Source organism: Loxodonta africana, chromosome 15, assembly GCF_030014295.1.
Source record: "Loxodonta africana isolate mLoxAfr1 chromosome 15, mLoxAfr1.hap2, whole genome shotgun sequence".
Classification (NCBI taxonomy): domain Eukaryota; kingdom Metazoa; phylum Chordata; class Mammalia; order Proboscidea; family Elephantidae; genus Loxodonta; species Loxodonta africana.
Window position 1 is genome coordinate 32016578 of NC_087356.1, and position 24849 is coordinate 32041426.

The following is a 24849-nucleotide window of genomic DNA, read 5'->3' on the forward strand; positions in this document are numbered from 1 at the left end:
TCTCTGGCATCCTAACACTTGACTTACACATATACAAAGACCTCCGTCTTTAAGGAATAGCTATAACAGATTCTCCCTAAATAAGAATGAATCAAGAATTCAAGAGGTGGTGAAAAATTTCAGGGATCAGAGCAAATGGAAAGATTTACTAAGAGAGGATAACAATAGAAATAGCTTAAAATGTACCTTCATTGAGCTTCATCACTGAAAACAGTGCTTGGATACATAATAAATATACCAGTAGGGTTGCTATGAGTCAGAATCGGCTTGACAGCTGTGGCTTTTTTATTTGTTGAATGAAAGAACAATAACAATCTTATCCTTCTCCATTGTATTTTGAAAATTAAATGAGTAAGAAATGTGGGAAAAATGTAAAATAATTTACAAATATTTGTTAAATACATTCATTAAATTTATTGACTTTTGTTTTAGCAAAACAGTGCCTGCGTATCTTCAAAGGAAAACAAAAAGATATTAGTGCAAATTGAGAAGTGTCCCACTTTCATTTCCTTTGGGGCTAAAACATGTACCATAGAACTAATTCATAGAACGCACAATACTAAATACCCTAGATGTTGGCTTTTTATGCTAACCGGGCTATTCTGACCATTTTGAACTTAAGTTTTATCAGAAGTTTCTCAGTAGCATTTGTTTTCCTTGTTCTGTTCTCATGTACAGGTGGGAATGTATACTATTTGTGCACTCATGGTTGTCCAAATTTTAACTTTTTAATCAGTCATGGGATGATGGGAACAGAACCTGGACTTAAGTCTTTATTGCTCTCCTACCAGGACGCTTGTCTCTGAGGTGTCGGGAGAGTTGATTACGTTAATGAATGAGGCACTAGCCGGTCTTTGAAGTTCACTTTGACTCCATTAACTAGGAAGCTTATTACATTAGCAGCACTCTCAGCATTCAGCGAGGCTTTGGGCTAATGAGCTGGATTAATTAGCTGGTATTAACTTCTAAAGACTTTCCTTCCGTAGCTCTGGTCCATGAATTAGAAAGAGTAAGGTCTTCCCAGCAGTGCCTTGCAAGCAAACATTCTATTTAAGGAAAATTTACATAAATTTCCAAAGTATTAAATAAAAAAATAGAGATGATGCAATTTCAAAATCTACATCTTCCTTCCATACGGAAAAAAAAATTGCAGAAGTTTCAATGACATACAGAAGATAAGCTTTTTCTAAGAAGATAGTTATTGCTTGAGTCCAAATTTCCTTCTGGAAAACTTCAAAACAAAACAATACAAAAAGGAAACAAACAAAAAAAAAACTTAGGAGTACACAAGACATTCAGCTTAAGACTTTTTTGTTGTTGTTTTAATTCCTTCTCAGCAATCTACAAAATAATTTAAAAGCAGCCAAGAGCACCAAAACTAAGAAGGTGCTAGCAACAGGCATCAGAGCCATTTTTCCTCCTTGTCTTCTTTCCTCCGCAAAGTTCACAGTAGTCTATTAGTAGTATCAATCAGTTCGTATAGCATTCTGTATAGATTTATGTTGCCTGGCTTATGCTGGCCTTCATTTGCATGTAAGAACATGCATCTTGTCTAACCAGAATGCAACTGGATGTGTTTGCCATTTAAAGATACACTTTGTGAGCCTCCCACTACATCCAAACCAGTAGTACACTGGACATTCAGTAAAAGACAACAAAGTCAGTAGAAGCCAGTGAAGTCAGTAAAAGTAAAAAAAAAAAAATAATTGTAAAAAGGAAACATTTAAATTCACATATAGGGAAGGCGACTGGGTTTCTTGCAGTCATGTGCCTTTCTAAAGCAAAATTGAATATTCAGGATAAAAGTTTAGAACAAATTGACTGTCACAGAAGGAAGAAAACCCCAAAAGGACCTGTACATGCTTGGTAGATTGAGATAAGTAACCTGATCCCAACAATTCGAACAGGACTTCTTGGAATATTGGCTGTTCTTAATAAAAAGAGGCATTGAGATGTATATTTATTTAGTAACCAAAAAAAAAAAAAAAAGGAAACACCCACTTCGAAAATGCTATTCAATATGTGTTTTGATTGAATATATTTTAGAACAGCTTGGCAGAATGATATATAAATAATACTGGCGTCACATACTTAATAAAATGTGTTAAGGTCTAGGTTAACGACTGGATCTCTGACACGGCAGGTATACCACTAAGGAATAATTATGTAAGTGAATTTTCTGCCATAGTTCATTCATTTATGTATTCATTTATTCACATGGCTAATGTTTATCACCAGGCATCTTAGCCATCTAGTGCTGCTAGAACAGAAATACCACAAATTTCGACAAAGAGGAATTTATTCTCTCACAGCCTAGTCGTCAATCCTTCCTCAGTCTTTTTTTCTTCATCGTCCGGATTTCACATGCACAGGAGAAGATTGAAAACGCCATGGCTTGGGTCGGTTGCACCTTAGTCTTCAAGGTGACATCTTTGCTTTTTAACACTTTAAAGAAGTGTTTTGCAGCAGATTTGCTCAACGCGATGTCTTTTGATTTATTGACTGTCGCTTCTGTGGATGTTGATTGTGGATTCAAATAAAATGAAATCCTTGACCACTTCAATCTTTCCATTTATCATGATGTTGCCTTTTTTTTGCAGTTTGAGGATTTTTGTTTTCTTTATGTTGAGGAATAATCCATACTGAAGGCTGTGTAGGCATAGACAAAGGTAAACAGGCAAGCCTGGTTCTGTTTCGATAAAACTTTTTTTACAGACTTTGGAATTTGAATTTCATATAATTTTCACATGTCCCAAAATAATAATTAAAAAAAATTTTTTTTCAACCATTTAAAAATGTAAAGATCATTCCTACCTGGTGGATCCTACAAAAACAGGCAGTGGGCTGAATTTGTCTCTACAGTTATAATTGGCTGACCCCTGATATATATTGCCTGTGAGTTAGGTATTGTTTTAGGTTCTGGATACATTTAAAACAAAGACAAAACAAAACAAAAATAGTTACTGCCCAGTCTGTACCTACTCATGGCCACACCATGTGTGTCAGAGTAGGACTGTGCTCCATAGGGTTTTCAATGGTTGATTTTTTTCAAGTAGATTGCTAGCTCTTTCTTCTGAGGCACCTCCAGGTAGACTCAAATCTCCAACATTTAGGTTAGCAGTCAAACACATTAACTATTTGCACCACCCAGGAATGCTGGGTATATAAAGAAGACTAAAATGAAGTTCTCTTTGCTGAAGGAGCTTAGTAAGAACCGAAAGAAGCAGACAAACCTGATTCTGATTTGCTGTGTTTTAGACTGTACAATCCAAGTCAGTGAAAAAGCAGAGGGGGAAAACTTGCTTCCAGCAGTGGGCCTTGCAGATTTCCTTGTGAAGAGCTGGGTCTTCCACTTTAGGAAAAAAAACGTTCAGTGAATTCCAGAGAAAGAGTTGGACTCACATAGCCTCAGTACTTGGAAGTCAGACTCAAACCTCCAGGTGGAAGTGCTGGGGTCACCATTCAGGTGATGGAGATCAAACATGCTCTAGCAGGATAAAAGCCCAGTGACCTTTTAGTGAAGATCACATGCGACACTCTTAAGCTAGTGAGCCTGCCCCTGTGTGCATGGTGGCTCATAACACACAGCCGGAGAGAACTTTGGTGATTTTGTAAAAGAGGTGAGGTGGATGGGTCATCTAATCATAAGCAGATTTTGTGGAAAAGCTAAAAATAAGCCTCCTTTCTATTTCCCAGTCTCAGCAGCCCTTTTTCCATATCTGGTCCTTTGCCTGGGATATTCTTCTTCCAATTCTTTGCAACAGGTTTACTCTGAACTTTGGAGCGTCAGCTTAGAAATCATGCTTCTAGAGAGGCTTTTCTTAACCATTTTGTCTGAGATGCCACTCTGCCCCATTCACACTTGAAGTGTTCTGTATGTTACTATAATGATCTCAAATCCCAGAAGTGTTAAGTCACTATTATGCTTTCAAACTACATACGTATAAACCAAAACCAAACCAAACCCACTGCCATCGAGTGGATTCCAAGGCACAGCAACCCAGTAGGGTTTCCAAGGCTGTAAATCTCTACAGCAGCAGACGTTTCCATCAGCAGTCAAAAGCTTTAACCACTGTGCCATCAGGGCTTCTTAGATATGTATAAACACTTATAACATGAGCTGAGAAACAGGAATACGTATACTTTTTAAGACTCTCTAACATTAACTCTAAGTCATTAGTAATGACATATTGCTTTGGGCAAATATGCTGTAAAAGACCTCTTTAAAGCGTTAGAAAGCAAAGATGTTGCTTTGAGGACTAAGGTGCCCTGACCCAAGCCATGACATTTCCAATTGCCTCATATGTATGCAGAAGTTGGACAATGAATAAGGAAAACTGAAGAAGGATTGATGCCTTTGAATTATGGTGTTGGCAAAGAATATTGAATATACTGTGAACTGCCAGAAAAAAGAACACACCTGTCTTGGAAGAAGTACAGCCAGAATGCTCCTCAAAGTACTTCATCCCATGTACCTTGGACATGTTATCAGGAGAGACCAGTCCCTAGAAGACATCATGCTTGCTAAAGTAGAGGGTTAGTGAAAAATAGAAAGACCCTCAACAAAATGGATTGGCACAGAAGCTGCAATGATGTGCTCAAACATAGTAACAATTGTGAGGATCACACAGGACTGGGCATTTCTCGTTCTATTGTACATAGAGTTGCTATGAGTCAGAACTGACTCAATGGCACCTAACAACAAGTCATAAGAACGTTATTTTTTAAGCTTCTGAATTTAGACATAGAAACATAGACACATGTGAAGTACATAAAGGACGTAAACAACCATCATTTCACTTCAACCTGACATGTTGTGATAAAAAAGACATAGCATAGCTGATTTTTGTAAACTGGCATTGAAACGTGAGTCTAAACAACCCGTTAACCCGTTGCCTTCAATTGAATTCTGACTCATAGCAACTCTATAGGACAGAGTAGAGTCTAAACAAAGCCTTCTTAATTTCTAACCTTGAAGAGAAGATGTGTAATTTGGCTACTCTCCAACCCTGGAGAAAAACATAATAATACTAGTGTTTGACATCACACTGGCCCTTGTCGTGTGGAGTCAAGGTGACCAAATATGTATAAACCCTAAGCTTCTGCTCACTCACTGAGAGAAGGGAGAGACAGAACTGAGATTCTATCTTCTGCCACCATACTTGAACCGTAGAGACCTCTGCCGAGTTCGAACTCAGCCTTCATCTGGAGATCTCTTGATAAGGGTAAAAAACCTGTAGTCTAAAGATTTGGACTCTAACCATTGAAGTAATATTATAATTGTTAACTCTGATTCTCCGGTTCTAAAAGAATGTTACTGGTGTGCCTTGCCATGACTACCTTGCAATAAACTAAAGACGTTCAGGCATGTCAAACCCGAGTATCTCTCTGTTAATTTTCCATGGTGAAATCCTGCACAACAGTAAGCCATTCTCTATTTCAATTCCCTATTGCTTATCTCCACAGGATTGTCAAAATGTCAAATATCCTTAATTATGTATGTCTTTCATCTCTTACTGTCTGCTTTCTCTAAAGTAAGCTCCATAAAAAAAAAAAAAAATACAGAAAACTTGTTCTGACTGGTTTGCTACCATCTTAGGCCTGGGGTTCATGGAATCCTTCAATAAATATGTGCTGAAAGAACACATGGATTTATGAGAGATATTTGTTATAGAATTGGGCTTTTTTTTGGAAGAGGGTTACATCAAAAACTGAAAGCTCCTCCCTTTTCCTTTTTTTCTTTCTCTCCTGTCTTCCTTCCTACATCCTCACCTTTCAATTTAAGCAAGGGATCTAGTACCACACAAACAAACATTTTCAGTCTGCAAATATTTACATGTCTAGCATTGTGCCGAGAACTGCAGATATCAGAATGACTGAAGCTGTCCCTAACTTGTGCAAAGGGTTAAGCTTTTGGCTGCTACCCAAAGAACCCACCCAGAGACCCCTCAGAAGAAAGGGCTGGCGATCTACTTGACCCAACAACAACTGGTTACAGCTGTACAAGGCCTTAAGGCACCTATATCCTAATATGGAAGACCAATGTGAGCCATTTTTACAGTGTAACATACTTGATGGTAAAACACAGTAGTGGAGGCATGTGACATGGAAGCAGAGAGAAGAGTGAGATTATATTCAGGTGGTATCTGACCACAAGCATGAATGCTTATTAAGTCACCAAGAGTAAGTCTGGTGGCACCTTCTGCTACTGCTGTAGGGCACGTGCCTACATATGTGCCATAAAGTGTTTACTGTCCAGTGGCATATGGCAAAAAGCTACTCTGTTTCAGATGGTAACACTCTGCCCAACTCACCTGCAACTTGCCTTTGTAGAGACTTAATTCCTGTGCTGTGGATCTCTTCAGCCATAGCGAGCCAGTGGCGCATCTAGGGTCTTACACCATCCCTGGGTGTGTGACGCCACTGAACAGTTTCTATTAACCCGGTATGGCCCAATGTCCTTCCTCAAGCTCAGTAATGAATTAATGAAAAGATTAACAAGCTTGACTTGTATTTTCGAGCTGATATTATGGTAAAATTATCTAAAAGAGGGATGTCATATGTTTGGACAGGGGGCACAATTTCAGTGCTTGACCTAGGCGCCATTTTCCGCAGATACACTATTGGCCTTACCAGGTTAATAGAAACTCCTCAGTAGCACCCAGGGCTGGTGCGATACCAGCCATACCTGCCACACACGAGTACGTCTCTGCAGAAGGCTCCTTAGTGTCTTGTAAATGAATCATCCCTGTAATAGTGAGCAATAAAGGCTGACCAGAGCCTCAAGTTCTGCAGAGGGCAGAACTTTGCTACAGCTGCCCTCTTGGCTGCTGCTGAAAAACAAAGCCATCAACCTGTGCTGCTCTGAATTAGCTGAGAAATGGAGTGCCTCACCTTGCTTTCACTTGCCATTTGGGATTTCTTCAACCAAGCAAAGTGCCCTTAAAGCTATGGCCTCAGCCCTGGCTGCAACTTTGACACATCTGTGGCAATTTAAAAAATATTTCTGTCTGCTCCCTATCCCAGATCAATTAAATCAGAATCTTTCAGGTAGGTCCAGGCCTAGATATTTTAAAAATAGCCTCCCAGGTGATTAAAATTGCACCAGAGGTTGAGAACACTATCTTCATGTTAAATTTAGGTTGTTTTGCCTTAAAGGTGGGGCACTGCAGGAAGTAAAGGGGATGATTTATCTAATTTCCCACACCTGCCTGGAGACCTCCTAGCTCAAAACAGAGCAGACTATTTCCCAAAGAGAAGCCATCAAACAGTGTACATATGTGTATTTTTCACTTTGCAATTATGATTTCCTTTATTTTATTTTTAAGATCAATTCATTAGTAATTATTTGAGTGTCTTCACTTGGTCTTATTCATATTCTTGTCAGTTATCATCAATTTGGTTGTGTGTATATACATTCTACTCTTTTGTCTAAAGTTAGGTGTAATTCAGATAGGTAAGTGTAACAACCATCATTATACACAAGTTTTTTAAATAGCTACTTATAGGTGAATTTACCTTCCCTTCATAGCAAAGTGCCCATAAATGCTCACTCAGCTGGAGAGCTCCTTTGGCTAAACATTTTCACAATCTGTTTCTTTTATGTTTTTTTTAAAGTAATTTAATTTACTGCGATGGTAGTAAGAGCCCATTCCGCTTTGCACTATGGGGAAGAAAGGGTATTTTTATCCACTTAAAAGCTAATAAAGGCTCCTGGTGTAGAAAAATATTCAAACTTCTCAATTATTTCCATCAAGTGATAAATTTAAAAGAAAAACAAATTAAAAATCTAAAGGCTTGACAAGTAACCAAAAGGAGAAATTTAGGGAAGGATCATTAGATTCATCTTTGCTTTAAAGCAACCTGACGGTCATATACATAAACCAAAACCAAACCTGTTTCCATAGGGTTTCCAAGGAGAAGCTGGTGGATTTGAATAGGCGATCTTTTGGTTAGTAGCTATAGCTCTTAAGCACTGCGTCAAGAGGGCTCCAGTCATACACGTAGGGGGTTATAAAAGTGTGTCCTCTGACACTGAAAATAATAAGAGTAGACACGTAATTGATGAAATTAACCATCTGTGCAAGTAACTCATAGGAGGAAATGACCCATATGTGTGAGATTATAGAGAACAGCTTGAAGGAGCTATTCCCCCACCTTCTACCCACCACCCCCAACTCCAGTTACCACCTGCCTCAGAGATCACAGGGCTTACTTACTTCTTATTATTACTTTTCACCAAGGATCGCAATGTTCACATGCTTGTAGTTCCCCAACATTACAGAGCACTAAGTTTATGGACTACCTCCATTGGTCCTTTTTTCATAATGAAGCTAAGTTGGGTAGCTGGATTGTTGGAAATACTTCAGAGGAACTGGCTAAATCAGGGTCGCTATGAATTGGAATCAACTCAATGGCATGGGTTTTGGGACCTATTTCATTATAAACTTGTACCTCCCCTTGGAAGTCCTAGATGCTTGAAATGGAGTCTAGGAGTGGGAGTTTGATAGAGAAAGGGCTCATGACATTCTTGAATGGATTTAATTTTATATGGCTGCCAGATGACAACCAAAAATACCATTTGCCAGGATGGCAGGTAATTTGTATTTAACTAATTGAAAACATGAGAAGACCACATTATCTTTTTAACTAAATATTCAGTAAACCTCATTGATTTGGACTAAGTAGGGTACAATCACTCAGTGAGAACTATAATTCATATAGCATTAAGAAAAAAAAATTGGTTATTTCACTGGATGAAACAGAAAATGTGTTTATAACTAATCTAAGTTAAACGAGCTACTAGTATATGTAGACAATACTCTTTTCTATCTCAATCTCCTTGATAGGCAGGTAGCTTATGTGATGGGACTGATAGTAGAGGGAGATCTTGGTGTACAAGCAGGAACTGGAAAGGCTGAGGAGAATAAAAGACACAATGCAGCGTTATCCCTTTCCTGATCATTGCCTATAGTCAGCGGGTTGGGAATGTCAGAAGTTGATGAAAAAGTTCATCAAAGATTTTGTAACACTCTGAGCACTAAAGGTGGCATAGACTCCACCGACAGCCCATTTTCCCCACTTCTGTGAAAAAGCAGCACTCTTGGCATACTGGTATTCTCATGGTTGGGCACCATCACTATGGCACTGTGAGACCTTACAAGAAGACAGGTGGATGCTGTAACAGTGAAGGAAGGGATATGGCTGCAGCTGATGGAATATTTTGTGAGAAAATATTGTTATTTCTTCTGCAGGCCTCTAAAAATAATTTAGAGATCATTTCTTGAGGGGGAGATGAGTGAAGTCCTGCCACGTTAAAGTAGATATAGGGACTTTTGTGATATTTGTCTAATTTTAGAGCAAAGGAAAGCTGGATATGGAAAACCAAAAGGGAAGAACACGCTCGGTGTTTCTCAACCTGGAGAACTGAAGAAAAAATTCCAGCCTCGAGTTGCAATAGTGAAGGATTCTATGGGAAAAAATATTAAACGATGCAGGAAGCATCAAAAGAAGATGGAAGGAATGTACAGAGTCATTATACCAAAAAGAATTAGTCAATGTTCAACCATTTCAAGAGATGGCATATGATCAGGAACCGATAGCACTGAAGGAAGAAGTCCTAGCTGCTCTGAAGGCATTGGTGAAAAATAAGGCTCCAGGAATTGATGGAATATCAGTTGAGATGTTTCAACAAGCAGATGCAGCACTGGAGGTGCTCACTCGTCTATGCCAAGAAATATGGAAGACAGCTTCTTGGCCAACTGACTGGAAGAGATCCATATTTATGCCTATTCTCAAGAAAGGTGATCCAACCGAATGTGGAAATTATAGAACAATATCATTAATATCACATGCAAGCAAAATTTTTGCCAAAGATCATTCAAAAACAGCTGCAGCAGTATATTGACAAGGAGCTGCCAGAAATTCAGGCCGGTTTCAGAAGAGGATGTGGAACCAGGGATATCATTGCTGATGTCAGATGGATCCTGGCTGAAAGCAGACAATGCCAGAAGGATGTTTACCTGCGTTTTATTGACTATGCAAAGGCATTTGACTGTGTGGATCGTAACAAATTATGGATAACATTGCAAAGAACGGGAATTCCAGAACACTTAATTGTGCTCATGAGGAACCTTTACATAGATCAAGAGGCAGTTGTTTGGACAGAACAAGGGGATACTGATTGGTTTATATTCAGGAAAGGTGTGCATCAGGGTTGTCTTCTTTCACCATACCTATTCAATCTGTATGCTGAACAAATAATCTGAGAAGCTGGACTATATGAAGAAGAATGGGGCATCAGGATTAGAGGAAGACTCATTAACAACCTACGTTATGTATGCAGATGACACAACCTTGCTTGCTGAAAGTGAAGAGGGCTTGAAGCACTTACTAATGAAGATCAAAGACCACAGCCTTTGCACCTCAACATAAAGAAAACAAAAATCCTCACAACTGGACCAATGAGCAACATCATCATAAAAGGAGAAAAGATTGACGTTGTCAAGGATTTCATTTTACTTGGATCCACAATCAACAGCCATGGAAGCAGCAGTCAAGAAATCAAAAGACGCATTCCATTGAGTAAATCTTCTGCAAAGGACCTCTTTAAAGTGTTGAAAAGCAAAGATGTCACCTTGAAGACTAAGGTGTGCCTGACCCAAGCTATGGTATTTTCAATGGCATCATATGCATGTGAAAGCTGGAGAATGAATAAGGAAGACCAAAGAAGAATTGACACCTTTGAATTGTGGTTTTGGCGAAGAATATTGAATATACCATGGACTCTCAAAAGAAGGAACAAACCTGTCTTAGAAGAAGTACAACCAGAATGCTCATTAGAAGCAAGGATGGCAAGATTGTGTCTTACATACTTTTGACAGGTTGTCAGGAGGGATGAGTCCCTGGAGAAGGACATCATGCTTGGCAGAGTACAGGGCCTGCGGAAAAGAGGAAAACCCTCAAGGAGGTGGATTGACACAGTGGCTGCAACAATGAGCTCAAGCATAACAACGATTGTGGGGATGGCTCAGGACCAGGCAGTGTTTCGTTCTGTTGGGCAAAGAGTTGCTATGAGTCGGAACTGACTCGACAGCACCTAACAACAACAACAGAGCAAAGGAAGAAACCCAAGGGTCAACATGTTGGCTGTCCCAAGATGTCCAATCCTACCTCTGTATTTAAGGCATAGATTACAGGAAGTAGCGCCATGCTTTATATCTGTCTTTCCTAAACAGTTTCCCGCATTCTCTATTACACAATGTTCATCTTTATACCATTTAAATGAGGCTGGAATTTGGAGATTAGACATGAGGGAGTTTCCTTTTTCCATTTTTTGAGCCTTGTTTTTAATGTGCACTTGGAATTCAAGTTGGAGGCATGTGTATCTACGCATGCGGTAGTTCTCATGGTACCCAGCTGGATGGAGTCCATGACATTAATAGTTTCCTGTGATCCTATAAGCCATGGTGCTCCTTACCTGTTAATGTTACCCCAAAGAGTCATGAACACTGAGAACGGCCCAAGTGACTCCAGCTGAATGCCTATCTTTGTACTCTGTGCTGGTTATTCTTCTTTTGACCCTCAGATCTGTTTTCTACCCTCCAATGACCTGCCTGTGCCCAAGGGGTCTCATTCTATGACTGTACCCCTCTACAAACCTCCTTACTGTCTAGCTTTGATTACCGGTTACTGCAGAGTCAGTTCTGACTCATAGCAACCCCATGTGTGTCAGAGAAGATCTGAACTCCATAGAGTTTTCAACGACTGATTTTTCAGAAGTATATTACCAGGCCTTTCTTCCAAGGTGCCTCTGGGTTGATGTTAACCTCCAATCTTTTGGTTAGCAGTTGAGTATGTTAATCATTTGCACCACTTAGGGACTCCTTGGCTTTCATTAATTTTGGTAGAATACAGGCTCTAGGTAGTGGTAGGAGATGGAAGTCAGCGTGTTTCTTCCCTCCACTCCATTCTGGCCTTGCTACAGCTCTGACAGTGGCTCATTTTCTCTACAGAAGTGATTTTCAACCTGTGGCAATTGTACTCCTACAGTGTAGTGAATTACTTAATATGGCCCTCAAGCCATGCATGGTCTTCTACCTCCCACAAAATGATTGGGTGGTACTATGCAAATAAGGTGTGTGCAAGTATCCAATAGCCTGCTAATGCAAATAAGATTCATGGAAACCTTGTAGGGGATTGGTTAGTTCGTGGTCTTGTTGGGGATGGAAGAAGCCTTGAAATTGATAAGGAGCTTAGTATATAACCAGTTTTTCTGACAGAGGTTTAGAGGGAGACACGGAGAGAGGGAGAAGAGGAAGGAACTGTAAGACTGAAGACAGTGAGAAACTGCAGTACAGCAGCAACAAGAACAATAGTGGTGCAAGATGGCTGGAAGCAGGAGACTGGCATGAGATGGCTGTGGTGGGGCTTGCCGACCCATGGAGCTAAGAGCTATAACACTTGCTGAAGAGAGGCCTGGAGCAGGGCCCAGCAGCAGAGGGCAAGAAGAAGCTGTTCTGATTGAAAAACTACATCCTGAGTTGTTCCTTCCCAGTTGATCCTGATCCCGAGTTGCACCCTGTTACTTCCCTAACAAACCGCTTAACTGTAAGTGTGGTTTGTGAGTTCAGTGAGATATTGCAGCCACTTACAAAATCCAAGGACAGGAGGGAGAATACTGAGGGAAGCGGGAGTAGTTGATGTTAGAGATGATGGAGTGGTACAGCAGTTTGGAGAAGTTGGACGTGTGGAACATCGTTAACCTCCACTTCATAGGAACCAGCTTTGTGCTTATACTTATAAAAGAAATTATTCATTTAACTCCCCCAGGGAACATTTGGTGATGACTGGAGGCAGTTTTGGCTGTCATGACCGAGGTGTAACAAGCATCTAATGGGCAGAGGTCAAGAATGCTGCAAAATATCCTACAATGCAGAAAGTCCCTCTCTCCTCACAACAAAGAATTATGGGGTTCAAAATGCCAAAACTCTGCTGTGGAAAATCCTGTGCTGTAGCTACAGCTCCTATTCCAGAGGCCCTCTTGCATGGCTACAGCTCTTACCTGAGTCTTTCTACTGTGAAGTTCTCACCATCCCTTTTAAGTCCCAGACCCCTTACAACTGCTCCATTTTCATAAATTTCCTTCATGAAGCTATCCTTGTTTAAAACTTTTGAGTATGCAATGCTTTTTCCTGGGACTCTGACTGGCAGGGAGTATTAGACCCACATGAAACAATTGATATGGACCTTTCACATCATGTTCTTTCTGCTTACATAGCAAACTTCTTCTACCAATATTAATTGCTAAGATTTCTAAGTGCCTTATGTGAATTAACTCATCTAGTCTCCAGAAGAGTTCCTTTATCTGGGGACTAATATGATCCTCATTTGCAATATGATAAAGATGAGGCACGTGGTCACACATCGAATAAATGATTCTCACTCTTAGGTGCTTAATCAATACCTCTAGCAAGCACTCTGCCTTCAGAAATAAATAACTCTATACCACTTGCAACACAGAAAGCTGGAGATGACTCTCGTTAATCAAAGTTGAATCAAGAAGAAGTTTTCTGAGTGGCATCTAAGGCAACTGTTGATGGCATGCTATATTCCACCATGTGCTTCCCTGTTTTTCCTTTCTTTCCTTACCTCCTTCTCACCATCTCTTTCTTTCCTTTTTTCCATTTGTTTCTATTCTCCCTTTATTCTTGCATGCCTCTTCATTTCCACTCTTTCCTCCCTTTTCCTTGCCTCCTTTTGCAAAACTTAAGTTCTCTCTGGCACCAATAAGCCGGTGGCACTACATGTTACAATGGACTAAGTTCAGTTTTCAGCCAGAATGGTACAAACCATCAGGAAAGGAAAGAATGTATGAAATATTAATTAAGCCTATTCCTGGTACTTAATGAAATGTTAAACACAGAATCATTTCAGGTTCACTTTTTTGAAGTGCCTGTATCTTAAAATGGTGACACAAGCTAATTTCATAATGAATTTGTGACATATAATCAATTGATTTTTAAAGACTATATTCAGGAAACACAGAAAACTAAGATTTTAATTTACATAGAGATACAAACTTTTTAAAAAACAAAGTGATATATTTTACTGAAGTCCTTCGGTTTTAAAATCTGAAGTGTTGGTATTTGAAAATGATAGCTTCTCTGAAAATAATTTTGAAAATGGGGCAAATGGCCTCTTTCTGTAAGGAATTATGACAGCCAGGGAAAAGATAAAGGTGTTGCTTTACATGCAATAATCCTAAGGATGTAACCTATTCCATTTATTTTCACAACAAATATGTACAGTACTTAATATTAAAAGCTGAGACTCTAGCTGGCACTATAATAAATGGATGCGTTGGTGGTTGAGTGAAATAAAGATTTCGTCTTAGAGTAAATATTGGCTTTTCGTTAGGTCGATTGAGAATTTATGGCACACAAAAAAACTACTTAGAAATTGATGGTTTCTTTAGAGAGGCTTAAATACTCTTTCTAAAGGTACACAAGTTATCTTTGCTTACAGAAAACAAAACATATATTTTCAATTTTCATGACTAATTGAGAGCAATGTGCAGTGTATTAGTTCTAAACTTGCGTACATAGAGTTAAGACTGGAAATCTATGCTTGTAATTTCAAAATGCTCTTCTGTTTTGCCCTTTTATGGACAAAAGTAATGGGGGCAGTAGAGTTTAGTAGTAGAATTCTCGCCTTCCCAAACCTAAGTTTTGCAAAAGGAGGCAAGGAAAAGGGAGGAAAGAGTGGAAGTGAAGAGGCATGCAAGAATAAAGGGAGAAGAGAAACAAATGGAAAAAAGGAAAGGAAGAGGTGGTGAGAGATTTGATTCCCAGCCAATGCAAGTCATGTGCAGCCACAGCCTGTCAGTGGTGGCTAGCATGTTACTATGATGTTGAACAGATTTCAGCCAAGTTTCCAGACTATGATGGACTAGGAAGAAAGTCCTGGTGATCTATTTCTGAAAATCGGCCAGTGAAAACCTTGGGCCAATAAAAACCCCTATGGACATTCTGCATCCCACTGTGAAATGTGGTGTCTGGGGTCTTAAACGCTAACAAGCGGCCATCTAAGATGCATCAATTGGTCTCAACCCACCTGGAGCAAAGGAAAATGAAGAACACCAAGGTCACACGACAACTAAGAGCCCAAGAGACAGAAAGGGCCACATGAACCAGAGACCTACATCATCCTGAGACCAGAAGAACTAGTTGGTGCCCGGCCACAATCGATGACTGCCCTGACAGGGAGCACAACAGAGAACTCCTGAGGGAGCAGGAAATCAGTGGGATGCAGACCCCAAACTCTAATAAAAAGACCATACTTAATGGTCTGACTGAGACTAGAGGAATCCCGGCGGTCATGGTCCCCAAACCTTCTGTTGGCCCAGGACAGGAACCATCCCCAAGACAACTCATCAGACATGGAAGGGACTGGACGGTGGGTGGGAGAGAGATGCTGATGAAGAGTGAGCTAATTATATCAGGTGGACACTTGAGATTGTGTTGACATCTCTTGTCTGGAGGGGGGATGGGAGGATAGAGAGAGTTGGAAGCTGGCAAAATTGTCACAAAAGGAGAGACTGGAAGGGCTGACTCATTAGGGGGAGAGAAAGTGGGAGTATGGAGTAAGGTGTATATAAACTTATATGTGACAGTCTGACTTGATTTGTAAACGTTCACTTGAAGCTCAATAAAAGTTAATAAAAAAATAAAAAAAAATACCCTATGGACAACAGCAGCCCAATCCTGTTGTTCATGAGGTCTCCATAAACTGAGGGCCAAGTCAGTGAGAGCTTCCAACAATAACAACGGGGAAACCACAAAAATAAAGAAAATGAAAACCATCTGTTTCTCATGGTAATTTACTCTTAAATTTTCCTCTTGAAAGACAAGAACAAAAGAATTCTCACTTGGCATTTCAGAGACTTCACTAAAATCTGGATGTGATTCCTCCTGCCTAAGAGTGCTCAGCATTTTTAAAGAATTGAGAGAATTGTTCATTCTTTGTAGGGCATTTAATTTGCTGGGGACACACTTTATTAAAATTCACATGACAACAACACATGAGAGTGTCTTCTCTGGATATGTGCATCACTCCAATTAGTGTTACAGAGGGATTTGAGCCAACATATTATATGAAGCATGTTGCAGTGCTACTTAAGAAATGACTCAGGTTCCTCTGAGGGTCTCCTCATAAGCATCAACTAGTATAAGGAACAGTGGACAGTAAACGATGTATTTTATTTCATAGTCATAAGACGAGGCAGATGAAGGTCATTAACATCTCTATAGCACGCTTCTGCTACCTTGCTTTCATAGCCACTACTGCCTAAGGAAGTCCTCTTAATTCAGACTAAATCTACCCTGAAACACACAAAAGAAGAGGTCTCCAGTGTTGTTGTTTTTGTTAGGTGCCTTTGAATCAGTTCCTACTAATAGTGACCCTATGAACAACAGAAGAAAACACTGCCCAGTCCTGTGCCACTCTTACAATCATTGTTTTGCTTGAGCTCACTGTTGCAGCCACTGTGTCAATCCACCTTGTTGAGGGTCTTCCTCTTTTCCGCTGACCCTGTACTCTACCAAGCATATTGTCCATCTCCAGGGACTGATCCCTCCTGACAACATGTCCAAAGTATGTAAGATGTAGTCTCGCCATCCTTGCTTCTAAGGAGCATTCTGGTTGTAATTCTTCCAAGACAGATTTGTTCGTTTTTTGGCGGTTCATGATATATTCAATATTTTTCGCCAACACCACAATTCAAAGGTGTCAATTCTTCTTTGGTCTTCCTTATTCATTCTCCAGCTTTCACATGCATATGATGCCATTGAAAATACCATGGCTTGGGTCAGGTGCACCTTAGTCTTCAAGGTGACATCTTTTTTTTCAACACTTAAAGAGGCCCTTTGCAGCAGATTTACCCAATGTAATGTGTTGTTTGATTTCTTAACTGCTGCTTCCATGGGTATTGATTGTGGATCCAAGTAAAAATGAAATCCTTGACAACTTCAATCTTTTCTCCTTTTATCATGATGTTGCTCATTGGTCCAGTTGTGAGGATTTTTGTTTTCTTTATGTTGAGGTGCAATCCATACTGAAGGCTGTGGTCTTTGATCTTCATTAGTAAGTGCTTCAAGTCCTTTTCACTTTCAGCAAGCAAGGTTGTGTCATCTGGATGACGTAGGTTGTTAATGAATCTTCCTCCTATCCTGATGCCCTATTCTTCTTCATATAGTCCAGCTTCTTGGATTATTTGCTCAGCATACAGATTGAATAAATATGGTGAAAGGATACAACCCTCATGCACACCTTTCCTGACTTTAAACCACTCAGTATTCCCTTGTTCTGTCCGAACGACTGCCTCTTGATCTATGTAAAGGTTCCTCATGAGCACAATTAACTGTTCTGGAATTCCCATTCTTCGCAATGTTATCCATAATTTGTTATGATCCACAGAATCAAATGCCTTTGCATAGGCAATAAAAAGAGGTAAACATCCTTCTGGTATTCTCTGTTTTCAGCCAGGATCCATCTGACATCAGCAATGATATCCCGGATTCCACTTCCTCTTCTGAATCTGGCCTGAATTTCTGGCAGTTCCCTGTCGATATACTGCTGTAGCCATCTCCAGTAACTACAGCATATTCTTATTCCCAGTAAGATGTAGGACTAGATCAAATTTCCTTATTAGTAAAATGAAGGGATTCATTTAGAAGATATTTAAGAGATTCATTTAGAAGATATTTAAGGTCCTCTTTGCCCTGTACTGTGAATTCTGTTAATACAAAATGTCTTTTCTGTTGGGACCAGTTGACAGTGATGACATAACTGAAGCTGTGAAATCAGTGAGATGAATTTGGGATTTTGGAAGCCCCCAAAAGGAAATGAATTTGAAACTAGAAAATACTAATATGGTTGTTAAGATGTTATGTTTAATGGCATTTAACACCTTCCTTCTAGTGTGGTGGAGCCCTGGTAATGCAGTGGTTAAGAGCTATGACTGCCAACTAAAAGGTCAGCAGTTGAGATTCACCAGCCACTTCTTGGAAACCATATGGGACCGTTCTGCTTTGTCCTGTAGGGTTGCTATGAGTCGGAATCAACTCGATGGCAATGGGTTTGTTTTTTGTTGTTGTTGTTATTGTTGTTCTAGTGTAGTAGATAGACCAGCAACGCCTGCATCACCTAGGAGCTTGTTATAAATGCAGAATCTCAGGTTTTACCCCAGACCTATTACATCTGAATCAGCATTTTTCAAGACCCCTTGCATATTAAAATTTGGGAAGCACTGCGGTAGAAGATCAGTTGTTGCACAGTAATCATCAGGATGGCAATGGCATTAACGCTGACTCACATCCCTACATTTCCACCATAATGGGCAGAAAAATGTACTGAAAAGAGTGATTTTAGTTTATTTTAGAATCCAGAGAAGTGGTTCTTCCAGACCACCAGCAGCAACATCACCTGGGAACTTGTTCAAAATGTAAATCATCAGACTGCATCCCAAACCTTCTGAAGCTCCAGGGCTGGGGCCCAGGGATCAGTATTTTAACAGCCCTTTGGATGTTTCTGACACACAATGTGACTTTAGAGTAGAAGATGAAGAGATACCAGATACAGGTAATCAAGCTGAATGTACACTGACTGCTGGAATTATGAAGAAAACATAAGATCCAAAAAGGGCCTTAGAGGGGAAATAGACATATTTTGTAAATACGGCCATGTCTTAAAGGCAAATCAGCATAAATTATATAAAATGGACTATGGATGTTAGATATTTTTCCAGCTTCATAAATCATTGTCCTTTAAAACTCACAGGAAATATGAGCTCCTTCAGGAAACGCATTCCCCAACAAAAGTAACATTCTGCTATTCTGACCTACCTGCCATATTGAATGTGTGGTGACTTTCACTTTCCAGTAATTGCCACTAGGTAGACTCTCTTACATATAAAGTTTCTGGAGGGTAGCATTCACGTTATATCTATGTCAACCCAAGCTACCTAGCACTGTATCTGGGACACAGTTGATGACCAAAGTGTGCTTTCTATTTGCTTCTTTATGTTTTTGTTTTGGGATGAAAAGGTTTAATTTTGGGGGGGTGGGGGAGAGGTTTAGAGGTCAGTCTAAATTTCCAAACATAATAATTATCAGTAAAATGCATTGAAATTCTTTGATTAAAAGTAAACAACCAAACCAAACCCATTGCCATCAAGCTGATTTCAACTAATTGTGTCCCTGTAGGACAGAGTAGAAATGCCCCATAGGGTTTCCAAAAGTGTAATCTTTACAGAAGCAGACTGTCATATCTTTTTCCTGCAGAGTGGCTGGTGGGTTCAAACCACCAACCTTTTGGTTAGCTTAATCACTATGCCACCAGGGCTCCTGATTAAAAGTACCAAAACCAAAAACCCACTGCTGTCGAGTCGATTAAAAGTAAGCTATGTTAAATATGTCTCTTTTTAATACTGAGCAGTAAAAAAAAACAAAAACAACAAAAAAAGACTCTACCAACGAAGTCACAGAAGGACTTTTTCCCCCCAGTAGTACAATTGAAATATTTGACATAACTTAAAATATGTCACCATTTCATGCATTTAAATTCCTAATTGTTTCTTGGTCCCTTGGAGAGCTTTTCTAGGCCAGATAGGTACTCACAGTGTGCTACACGTTCTAATAGTTCAAGTTAGTCTTGTCTCTGTAATCCTCAAAAAATAGCATTCTAAGAAATGTGTTAAAATAGTAACAAATGCATTTCAAAAAAACAAACAAAACTTCTCACTTATGCAAAGATTAGAAAAGTTCCAAAGGAAAAATTGACTCTGTCAAGTGCAAGCCCTTGCAGCCATTAGATTTCTGGTGAACTGCATTCTTCCTAGCTCCTCTTTTCCCAGGTTAGCTTTTTAAGCCAGGTTTAACCCTGAGGAAAAAAAAAAAAAGTAACACAAAGAATTGTTGAAAATAAAGTGATGTGATCACAGATTCTTAACCCTCATCACATTTCACTCCCGAGTCAAAAGGTATGATTCAGCAATGAAAAAAAAACAGTGGAAGACAGGGGTTGCAATTGCTGCATTAGCTGTTTGGAAACAGGATAAGGTAATAAATTGCCATCCATTTGCCATGACCTTAGAAGATTTCTGTGGGATTGAATGCAGACTGAAAAAAAGAAAACAATGGCTGACTCAGAACTACTGAATCTGATTCAGGCAAAAGCCCACTAAAATGACCTTATTTATAAGAATGAGGAAGAGAGGTGAAGTGGGACAGCAGCAATGGCTCCATATGGAATCCATTTAACTACCGCACAGGCACAGCATTTTTAAGTAGCTGCCTGGAAGGCCCCGGGCCCAGCACTCTACTTCTAGCTTTGACTAGAACACCTCCCTAAAACAAAAAAGAAGGTAGTGTGCTGCCCCTTGATCCATTGCCAGGTAAACTGAAAACCAGTTCCTTTTAAGTCTGGCCTTGTCTCGAATGCACCTACTGGAGTAACGCATGCAGAGGTGAGTCTAGATCAGTATAGAGAGGCTCTCACTCTTGATAGATCCCTGGGATCTGATCCCTTCCTTTACCTCTAAGGCTGTGGGATCTTGAATTCAGAGTCTGGTTCACTAAGCAGCCCTTCGAGCTAATATTCAGAAGGATTCTGACTCTAAAGGAGTCTATGATGAAAGGTTTGAGGGAAACTCACCCAGGTAATTTAAAGTCACAGTCCATGATTCCTCTCATCTCACCAAAAAAAGAGAAAACAGGGGAGGCGGGGCCAAGATGGCTGACTAGGTAGACGCTACCTTGGATCCCTCTTGCAAAAAAGACTCAGAAAAACAAGTGAATCGATCACATACATGACAATTTATGAACCCTGACCATCAAACACAGATCTAAAGAGTTGACCTGAGTGACAGGTGAGTGAAAAGCTGCGCCCTGAACCATCAACCGCTTCTGAATCCCAAGACCCACTCCACAGCCTTGAGCCCTCACAGTTCCCTAGCGTCGAGTGGCGGGGCTGATAACGGCTTGCTGAAGTGAGGCAGGCATGGGACACAGCCCTAACCCCTAGCTCCCTGGGGTAACCTCCATAGAGACTCAGCCAGCGCAAGCAGGCTGTACACTGAGGCGGCTAAGGAGAGAACAAACGAGCAAACACGGGGAAGAAGCGACTGTTTTCGGAGCCTGGAGCCAGGGTCCCAGTCAGAAAATCTTGGAGCCAGGCTTTGGACTGGGCGCAGGGGAGTTGAACACAGCCTCCTGAGATGGTGCAAACGTGGGATGCAACCCTAGCCCCCAGAAGTGACCTTGGAGGAAGCACAGCCAGTGCACGCAGGCAGCGTAGTGAATCGGCTGACAGGAGAAGTCACTGGGAGGCACCAACTGGTTTTGGAGCTGGGAGTGTGGAATCCCAGCCAGGGAACCATGGCACTGGGCTTTGGACCGGAAGCAGAGGAACTGACCACAGCTTCTGAGACATCGCATGCGCAGGACATGGGCCTGACCTCCGTGGGCAATCTCGACCCAGCCAACACACACAGGCTACCCGCCCCTTGGGAATCTCAGATAAAATGGTTCTCACCAAGCAAGATAAGTAACTTTGTCTATATTCCTGGGTGCTACTCTCCTATCTATCTGATCCCTCCCCTCCCCTTCCCAGGCGGTTTCATTAACATTGGAATTTCCTGGGCCAGAGAGTGAAGTGCTCTGTGTTTTGTTTTGTTTTTGTCTTTTCCTAACCCATTCTCCTGGCCTGAGAGAAGCAGCTACAAAAAACCCAGGGCCCAAGAATCCTTCCCTGACTTCACAAAATTGGACTAAAAATACAGAACCAGCTCCAGCCAAGCATATGAGATCCACAGTCTTCGGCTTTCATCCCTACAGGGAACAAGGGGGCTATTATAATGCAAAGGCAATTCTGATAGTGATCTGACTATAATTGTTTTAGCGGATTACTGGAAAGACGAGTTTCCCAGGTCTGACATCTCTACCTATTAAACAGAGCCCTCACTGACCCACAACGGGGAACTGAGGGCTGAAGCTCCACCCAAACCACCTAACCTCCTGCCATAGGGGTCTGAGGATAGTGACATCTACCAATCTGTAGAGGTACTTGCATTGGGTGCCTAAGGTACAGCTGCAGAGCCCACCCACCAAAGCATTTTAGGAATAGAGACAAATCTACCTCACTGGCACTTGGGGGAAGTCTGTCAGCATCCTGCCCCCCCAGAGTGTGAAACCCTGCTGCTACTAGAGTCTGGTGCACACAACTATCACCATTACTCCTCTAAGCGAATAGGTGGCAGTATACCCCACACACTTGGTGAACCAAAATCAGATTCTACTCAGGAATAGTGAATGGACTCTTAGGCTTATATTTCTGGTAATGGCCCAAACCAGCTGGTAAGAGGACATAAGTGATTCAAAGGCTACAACAATCAAGACAGCGCAATAGTAGCCCATCTATGTATATTGAAAGAAAACAAAACAAGACTCAGTGAGCAAATATAAAATAAATCATTACAATGTCTTATAGAGGGCTCAGAGATAGCAGTCGATATCAAACTGCATAGAGAAGCAGACCATGATTCTTCTACAACTCCCCAAATTAAAGAATCAAAATCTTTCCCAAATGAAGATACAATCCTAGAATTGTCAGATGCAGAATATAAAAAACTAATTTACAGAATGCTTCAAGACATCAGGGATGACCTCAAAAATGAAATAAGGCAATCTACACAAAAAGCCAAGGAACACATTGATAAAGCAGTTGAAGAAATCAAAAAGATTATTCAAGAACATAGTGGAAAAATTAATAAGTTGCAAGAATCCATAGAGAGACAGCATTCAGAAATCCAAAAGATTAACAGTAAAATTAGAGAATTAGATAACTCAATAGGAAGTCTGAGGAGCAGAATTGAGGAATTGGAATACAGAGAGGGGGAGCTGGAGGATAAAGCTATTGACACCAATATAAATAGTTGAAGAAAAATCAGATAAAAAAAAAAAATGAAGAAACCCTAAGAATCATGTGGGACTCTATCAAGAAGAATAACTTGCGTGTGATTGGAGTTCCAGAACAGGGAGGGATAACAGCAAACACAGAGAGAATAGTTGAAGATCTGTTGGCAGAAAACTTCCCTGACATCATGAAAGATGAAAGATATCTATCCAAGATGCTCATCGAACCCCATATAAGTTTGATCCGAAAAGAAAATCACCAAGACATATTATCATCAAACTTGCAAAAACCAAAGATAAAGAGAAAATTTTAAAAGTAGCCAGAGATAAAAGAAAGGTCCCCTACAAAGGAGAATCAATAAGAATAAGTTCAGACTACTCAGCAGAAACCATGCAGGCAAGAAGGCAATGGGATGACATTTATAGAGCACTGAAGGAGAAAAACTGCCAGCCAAGGATCATATATCCAGCAAAACTCTCTCTAAAATATGAAGGCAAAATTAAAACATTTGCAGATAAGCACAAGCTCAGAGAATTTGCAAAAACCAAACCAAAGCTACAAGAAATACTAAAGGAAATTGGTCAGAAAATCAATAACATCAGATAACAACACAACACAAGGTCACAGAACAGAACATCCAGATATCAACTCAAATAAGGAAATCACAAAAACAAGTTAAGATTAATTTTAAAAAGAAAAAAAATGCTTAAAACAGGGAATCATTGAAGTCATTATGTAAAAGATCACAATAATCAAAAAGAGGGACTAAATACAGGAGGCATAGAACTGCCATATGGAGAGGAAAACAAGGCGATATAGGACAATACAAGTTAGGTTTTTACTTAGGAAAATAGTGGTAAATATTAAGGTAACCACAAAGAGGTCTAACAATTCCATAACTCAAAATAATAACCAAGAAAAACATAAAGACTCAGCAAACATAATTTCGACTACGATGAAAATGAGTAACACGCAATTTACATAGAAAAATGTCTCAGCCCAAAAAAGTAAGTGGAAAAATGAAATTGTCAACAACACACACAAAAAGGCATCAAAATGACAGAACTAAACACAGACTTATCTATAATTACACTGAATGTAAATGGACTAAATGCACCAATAAAGAGACAGAGAGTCTCAGACTGGATAAAGAAACACGATCCGTCTGTATGCTGCCTGCAAGAGACACACCTTAGACTTAGAGACACAAACTAAAACTTAAAGGATGGAAAAAATATATCAAGCAAACAACAATCAAAAAAGAGCAAGAGCAGCAATATTAATTTCTGACAAAATAGACTTCAAAGTTAAATTCACCACAAAGGATAAAGAAGGACACTACATAATGATTAAAGGGACAATTGATCAGGAAGACATAACCATGTTAAATATTTATGCACCCAATGACAGGGCTGCAAGATACGTAAAACAAACTTCAACACAACTGAAAAGTGAGATAGACACCTCCACAATTGTAGTAGGTGACTATAACACACCACTTTCAGAGAAGGACTGGACTTCCAGTAAGAAGCTCAAGAGAGACACGGAAGACCTAATTGCTACAATCAACCAACTTGACCTCATAGACCTATACAGAACACTCCACCCAACAACTTCAAAGTATACTTTTTTTTTCCTAGTGCACAAGGAACATTCTTTAGAATAGATCACATATTAGGTCATAAAACAAACCTTTGCAGAACCCAAAACATTGAAATATTACAAAGCATCTTCTCAGACCACAAGGCCATAAAAGTGGAAATCAATAACAGAAAATTCAGGGAAAAGAAATCAAATACTTAGAAACTGAACAATACCCTGCTCAAAAAAGACTGGGTTATAGAAGACATTAAGGAGGGAATAAAGAAATTCATAGAA